The sequence below is a fragment of the Salvia miltiorrhiza genome, chromosome 5 (genome assembly GCF_028751815.1).
Source record: "Salvia miltiorrhiza cultivar Shanhuang (shh) chromosome 5, IMPLAD_Smil_shh, whole genome shotgun sequence".
In the NCBI taxonomy this organism is placed as follows: Eukaryota; Viridiplantae; Streptophyta; class Magnoliopsida; order Lamiales; family Lamiaceae; genus Salvia; species Salvia miltiorrhiza.
Genome location: NC_080391.1, coordinates 44,342,210 through 44,349,067, shown reverse-complemented (window position 1 = coordinate 44,349,067; position 6,858 = coordinate 44,342,210). Strand labels below are relative to the sequence as shown.

The 6,858-nt window shown below is 38.6% G+C and overlaps 1 long non-coding RNA gene across 1 annotated transcript; it reads right to left on the bottom strand.

Moving 5' to 3' along the window:
• Positions 1–3,311: 3,311 nt before the first annotated feature.
• Positions 3,312–4,576, bottom strand: LOC131024695 (uncharacterized). The gene is made up of 3 exons (XR_009101981.1): positions 4,457–4,576; positions 4,053–4,220; positions 3,312–3,800 (listed from the first exon to the last, which is right to left on the bottom strand). It is a non-coding gene; the product is annotated as an uncharacterized LOC131024695 (long non-coding RNA).
• Between the last annotated feature and the right edge of the window lie 2,282 nt (positions 4,577–6,858).

Sequence of the window (6,858 nt, the reverse complement as noted above, 5' to 3'; positions counted from 1 at the left end):
AAGTTTTTTCTTCTCAATCTAATGTACTTGCTAAAATGGATCTATCTTTTTATAACAAAAAAATCTGCAGAGCATGTTCCATGGTTCAAATGGGTGAGAACACTTGTGCTCCTATTATATGCAGAAGATATCTCTATTCAGTAAATGACCACTTAGAGGTGATATATAAGCCTATCTCGGACACTATTTATATACATGTGTTTTGTTATATATATAAAGTAAAATAATACAATGAGTCTTGATCTTGAATTAAAAAAATGGTAAATATATACTATTGATCTTGAATTCTCAACTTTGATAGATCATACATGCACGAATACATACATCCATAATAATAATTGGGGTATTGTTAGTGTTGGAGTAGTATCCCAAAATGGATAGAAAATTGTTTACGAAGTTATTTGGGGGATGAAGGGAGTATATTATTTCAATGGCGGATATTAATATAAGAGATTGAGACATGAATGAGTACAAAAATAGATTTTAATTGAACTTGAGATTAATATGGTAGATAAATTATAAACTGGAATAAATATATAAATTTGTAATAGCTTATATTTATAAAATTAAATGAGTTCATGTAACTAATTAAAATTGGGACGAGTACGAGTATATACATTTTAGACAGGTGAGAACATTTATGAACATGCATTTGTGGTATGCGTGCTTCTTACTTTATAAGCATTTATGACAAGATTGTCAATAAATTCTCGAGATGGAAGGGGTTACATCTTTCTATGGCTGGTAGAATTTGCTTGGTTCATTCGGTGATTCAAAGCTCGGTGACTCATTCAATGATGATTTATAGGTGACCTAAATCTCTCATTTACAAACTTGATCGGAAATGCCGCAATTTTATTTGGTCTGGTAATGTGGAGAAAAAACCTTCTTGCCCGGTGAGCTTGTCTAGGGTTTGCGCTTCTAGGTCGGAGGGTGGTCTTGGGGTTAGGTCTTTCTTGGCCATGAACAGGAGTTTTTTAATGAAGATTGCTTGGAGGTTAGTGCAAGGCCGTGACTTTGCTCCAGCGGTTTTAAGCACCCGTTACTTGTCTAAGTTTGGCTATGCTAAAACTTATTTGGCTTCTTCGCCTTTCTGGACGGGCGTTAGGGAGCATGTGAACACTTTGGTGAATGATTCTTATTCTTATATTGGTACAGGAGATAATATTTATTTTTGGCATCATGATTGGCTGGGTTATAAGTTGGCTGACAAACTCCATATTCCGATCTTTATGAGGGACTTCCTGCAGCAGGCTGTGAGCGATTATTTCTATGACGGAGTATGGCATTTTACACCGGATTTTATTATTCAGTTTCCTGACATAGTGGTGGATATTCTGATGTTGCCGATTGGGGAAAATGGTGACACCGATTGGGGGAGGTTACGGCTTCCATTGCTTATGTTTCGCAGGCTCCTCATTTTCCTAAGGTCATTTGGGGAACTTGGATTTGGGAGCGCTTTATTCCTTATAGAAGATCTTTAGTTTCCTGGTGGATTTTGCATAGGAAGATGCCGACGCTGGATGGTCTTATCAAACGGGGCATGCACAGCCCCAATAGATGTGTGATTTGTGGGACGGCTGAGGAGTCCATTGATCATTTGTTTTGGAACTGCCGTGTCATTCGGCCGATTTGAGTGGAATTTTTAGCATGGTTTGCTAAGGAAACTATTCTTGACTGCTTGGATATTCACAGTGCGCTGGTAGCTGCTTGGAATGAAAACTTTAGTCCGTTGGTCCGGTCCTTTTGGAAGGCAGGGGTGATTAATCTTCTTTGGAAAATCTGGGACTGTCGAAATCAAATGACTTATAATGATGCGAGTTTTCATTCTAATATGATTTTTGGGTTCCTTAAAATCATGTTTAAGGAGATGGATTCTAATTTTCCCAAGCTTGGGTGTTCTAATAACTCTTGGCAGGACTATTTGGTGCTCAGGCGAATTGGGGTTGCCATGCGTGCTGCTCCTCCTCCTTTGATGTTAGAGGTCTATTGGTGGCCGCCGGCGGGCCAGTGGATTAAAGGTTAACACGGACGGTTCGACTCTAGGAGCACCTGGAAGAATCGCGGCTGGAGGTGTGTATCAAGATAATTGGGGTTGGGTCCGTGGTTGCTACCATTATAAAGGTGGTACAGGGTTTGCTTTTGAAGCTGAGCTCTTGGCGGTCATGCATGCAGTGAGAATTGTGAATTTTCGAGGTTGGCATTGGCTGTGGATTGAAGCGGATTCGTCTTATGTTGTTCAGCTTTTGAGCTCGCGTTCGCTGGCTGTTCCCTGGCGCTATTTGCCTCTTTGGAAACAGACTTTAAGTCTGCTTTCTAATTTTCGTTTACGGATTTCGCATATTTATAGGGAAGGAAACAGTGCGGCTGATATTATGGCTAATCATGCTCGAGTCGAGGGATGGTGGCCTTTTGCTATTGATGAAATCAAGGCTGCAGTGTCTTTGGATATGGCGACTCACAGTCGTGTTCGCATTAAGCATTGATGTTGTGTGGTTGGTCCTGGTTTTGGTGTGATGCGAGGGCGGGGTTCGGCCGGTGGACAGTTTTTCGGCTGCTAGGTGCGATCTTATGCTGGTCGAGATTTTGCGTGGCGCTGCTTTCTTCTCACTTTCGTTGGTGTCTCAGGGAGAGGTTGGTGAGGTTTTTTCTGCGGTGTACTTCAAGCTTGTTTGGGGTGAGTGAGAGATCTTTGGCGACGGCGTATAACCGGCTGAAGATCTTTGCTTTCCTGGTTTATTTTGGGACCTAGGCGATGGCCTCTAACCGGCCCACGTCTCGTTTTTTTGTTGTCGGTTTGGTTTTTTCAGCGACGACGTTCATTCAGCTGAGGCTTTCTTTTTTGTCCTTTTTGGTAAGACTATGGCGACGGAGTCTTACCGGCCATTAACACTACTACAAAAACGCTCATAGATAACGGACTATGACCCCAAAAAATCGATAAGTATAGTGGTGATATCTATGATATGGTTATGTATAGTAGTATAGATAACGGTATGATGTGCTCATACATAACGGTACATAACCGTTATCTTTAACAATTATACATAACGGTTCCTACCGTTATGTATTAATGATATTACCGTTATGTATTATAATTTTTAAATTATTTTTTTCATCATAGTTAACGATTTTTTGCACTTTTTATAACGGTTTTTACTGTTATCTTTGATAGAAATACATAACGATTTTTTTGCACTTTTTATAACAGTTTTTTTTTGCATTTTTTTATAATTGTAATATATTTTTTTCCATTTTCCGGTTATTTATCTCAAAAATTAAAGAAATAATTATAAAACAACAAAATGACATTGCCATCGATAACATGTATTATATAACATTCAAAATATTCATACATTGTTATCCAAATATTCATAAATATCACATACATTTATGTCTAACAATTCTCCCACCATATAAGCACTAGATTCTTAATATCGCCCAATTTTATACTAACTACACCACCAGGGACAAGAATAGCACCATCTTCTCCATGGAATTAATATAGTTTGCTTCTTCTTATTGAAGTAGTCCCAAAGGCATACCTGTATAAATTTCACAAGAAAAAATCATGATTTTTACCAACTCTCTACAGTCCACGGAATTAATATAGTTCGGTGAGAGACAAAATCAACTCTACAATGCTTTACATCAGTTTTCATCACACAAATGAACAACGTTGCCACACTTCTTAGGCATTATGGCAAAAAATTAGAAAAACCTGATCTTTCCCATACTAGAGCTCATCCGCTGCACGCGGTGCAAGTTGAACAGTGATGTGATCCAAGAGAGACTGCCGGCTGAAACAAATTTAATGATTAAGTGTAGTAGAATGTCGAGGAAAACTGAGTTCTGTAACAGCGAAAAGAAAATAATAATTGTCTAGCTATAAAGCAGGTGCTAAAAGAGAGATTTCGCATTCCTCTTAGCTATATGCATAATTGATTGAATTATATCTAGAAACACGTGTTTTAAGGTGCATATTATCCAACTTTTATGTCAAAATAGGGTGATTAAATTATGTTTAGTTGAAATACTGAACGGGGAGATACCTCAACATTCCTTCCTTAAATTTAGTGATCTGGAAAATTGACAGCAACTATAGCCATTGCGGCTTCATTTATAGCTACTTGCTTCTAAATCTCAGGGCTTCTCTCTCTTCTATCTAGCATCCATCTTACTTCTATTTGTGCAGCTTGTAACAAATCATCGGTAGTAATCTGTCACGAGCACATCAAAGTTTCATAATTATGGAACCATCAATGATGAAAAGCACAAATAAATTACAGGCAGAAGATATTCATAAAAGAACATAACTCACATAAGGCAAACTGACAATATTTGCCTATTTCAACTATTAGGATGTAATTACATGTTCCACATTATTTTTAATTACTGACAGTGACAATGGAACAATTAACAGCGAACAGGCATTGAGGTTCTTCAAGTGACGTACCTTGATTATTTCATCTTGCATCATGTTGATAGCAACAACCACATTCAACAACCTGACCACAACCAAATGTTAAAAGCTTCAACAACGGTATTAAGAGTTTGACCTGATCCAGATCATCATTGAAAGTATCATCGAGATCAACGGTATTTCATCTTTGGATCAATAACAGTATGATCCTCCGTACCTGAAACCTGCTCATCTTTCTTTAACATATTGACACAGAAAATCACTCAACAATGGTAAAAACAAAATAGGACCTCACCACCTCACAAGCACTCGTGTATATCACTCAACAATGGATTCACTAAGCACTCGTGTATCACTCAAATCAATGGCTCTTTTCACTCTAATAGTCTCACCACTCTTGCCTTCTTTCACTCAATTTCTCCCTCAAGTAAACGAACTCTCTCAAACTACAAGCTGAACTCAACACCAACAATAACAAACGAACCACCAATAGAAACGTCCCACAAGATCACCACAACAACAAAACTGACTCTAAAGGCTCTATACTACCCAACAAAGACGAAAGACACGAAGAAACAAAAACTGAAAACTAAAAAATGTGTTGCACATAAACTATCTCAACACGATCTATACTACCCAAGGAACCCAAAAAATACTACGAGATTTAATCAAAAGTAAAAAAAAAGTGCACACAAAAACTGTCTCAACAAAAACTTTTTTTTTACACCCTAATCACAGGCTGTATATTCTGTAAATATCAAGAACCAAACGAAAATATGTAGTATGGATGTGTATGGCGTATAGATAAGGTTGTATGTTATGGTACTCTAACAGATGCATGGAAAACTCGAACAGATATGGCAGAAGTATATGGAAACACAGAAAAGATATATGGTAATTATGGAAATCCTAAAACAGACGAAACTCTAAAAACGTAGAAACGAAAATCAACTGACGGAACGAAACCTAAAACGCAGAACTATGGAAAAGCGTGGAAACCCTAGAATTTCTACCCTTGATACGAAGGCAGAAACGAAAATAAAATGTGGATACGAAACACAGCTCTGGTGCTAAATGATACGATCCTTGCCGGACCGTTCAAACGAACACGCTAGCGGAAGACTTGATAACGAACGATAGATTATGGAAGATCCCAAAACTTCTGAATCTAACCCACAGAATGATTTAGGCGAATTGAATTCCCTAAACCCCAACGTGATGTTGACGCAGCAACTCGAGGACGATGAATGACACCCGACGAGGGTTGGTTGACTCGTCGTTACGCCGATAGATGAATTCTCTTAGAATATTCAAAAGGAATTCGAAAAGCTCTCAAGAGAAAATAAAACTCACAGTTTTGATTAAAAAATAGGTTCTAATTCGGCTAACACATAAAAGCCCTATATATAGGCAAAAACTAAACCTAGTCTAATGAGGAAACAACTTTAAATAAAATCCTAATCAGCCAAACAAGGCCCTTATTCCTAATTTTCGAAAGTAACATAAAAATTAAACTATTGGGCTCTAAAATAACAAGGCTGAAAATAAAATAAACAAGGTCTTCCAACTTCGGCTCTAATGCAAATAAAATAAAATCGATGCGCCAACTCCACCATCTTCAAATGGCTTCTTCTTCAACTCCTGCTTCTTTAACGACGAACCTTGGGGTGCATCATTATTGGGCGGGTTTGGCTCGACCTCCCGATAGCCCGGATGAGGCTGGGCCGGGTTTTGTTTTTGGCAGCCCGATCGAATTTGGGCCGGGTGGAATCTCATAAGCCCGGCGGGCTGGGCCGGGCCAGCCCGACCCGCCTATTTTGCCAGCTCTATTTATAACATCTTATACACATAGCTTTAAGTGCGTATGACATTATTAAAAGGCCGAAACTCATTGAAAGTGACCACATCCCAACCAACATCCATCATAAATCATTATTCGATTTTAAAAACAATACGCAATAGAAGAATTAACTAAATGCAGGTAGGCTTGTAAAAGAGCTGAACCGAGCCGAATGCTAGCAGGCTCGAGCTCCGCTCATTTAAATATTCGAATGTTCGAGCGTGGCTCAAGCTCAATTCGAAGCTCAGCTCAGGTGATGATTGATAATGTTGAATTATAAATTTAGGAAAATTTTCTTAATTAATATGTTACTCGAGCTCGAGTTCGACTCGTTTAAGGCTTGTGCACTAACTCGATTGAAGGTTCGTGAATAGGCTCGCAAACATGTTCGCGAATAATCGAATTCAAACATGTTCGCGAGCTCAACGAGCCGAGTACTATCAGGCTCGAGCTCTGCTCGATAAAAATCACGAGCTCGAAATCAGGCTCAAGTTCGGCTCGTTTACTATTGAATCGAGCTCTGAAAGAGCTTTTTTTGAGCCGAATCTCGAATAGCTTGCAATTAGCTCTGTTCATTTACCGCCCTAAATGCAAT